Genomic DNA, 669 nt, shown 5'->3' on the forward strand with positions numbered 1-669 from the left:
GTATGCTCCTAAGGCTATAGATTTCCCTAAGCAACGAGCTAGGCATGACCTATACTCTAACTCTTTTCTTTTCTAAGGGATTTAGCATGATGTATACTAAGTTGTTCTTTAAGAAAGCATATATTCTATGAAAATCGACAAACACATGAGGCTTAGGGCATGGCATATACTCCCGGTTCCGCATGTTGATTAACCCAAGAATCGCGGTGTGGATTCTTTTGTTACTTATGTTAAACCTAGGACTCAGCCATCTAAATTAATTTGACTAACTAGTCCATACCACATGTATATGTTGATCAGACACACACAAATGAGGAATCCATGCAAGTAGGCATTAATCAAGTTAAATAGCACAACAAGATCATCACAAGGGCGCCAATATTGAAATATTAACTAAACATAATTAGGGCTTCAATCTAACCCTACTAATTAAATTAGTTACACATAAAATTGATGTAAAACATCTTCATAAAAGAAAAGAAAAGAAAAGAATAAACCCGAGACTTGAACTCAAGAGCTTCTCTTCTTCTCCTTACAAAGTATATCTATTCTAGAGACTTAAGGGTCTATTTATAGGCTTTAGAAGTCCTTGATAAAGTAGTAAACATAGGGATTTCGTAGGGTTTCAAAACCTATTACAATTGGGAGTTAGAAAACCCTAATATGGAA

The sequence above is a fragment of the Corylus avellana genome, chromosome ca6 (assembly GCF_901000735.1).
Source record: "Corylus avellana chromosome ca6, CavTom2PMs-1.0".
NCBI classification, from domain to species: domain Eukaryota; kingdom Viridiplantae; phylum Streptophyta; class Magnoliopsida; order Fagales; family Betulaceae; genus Corylus; species Corylus avellana.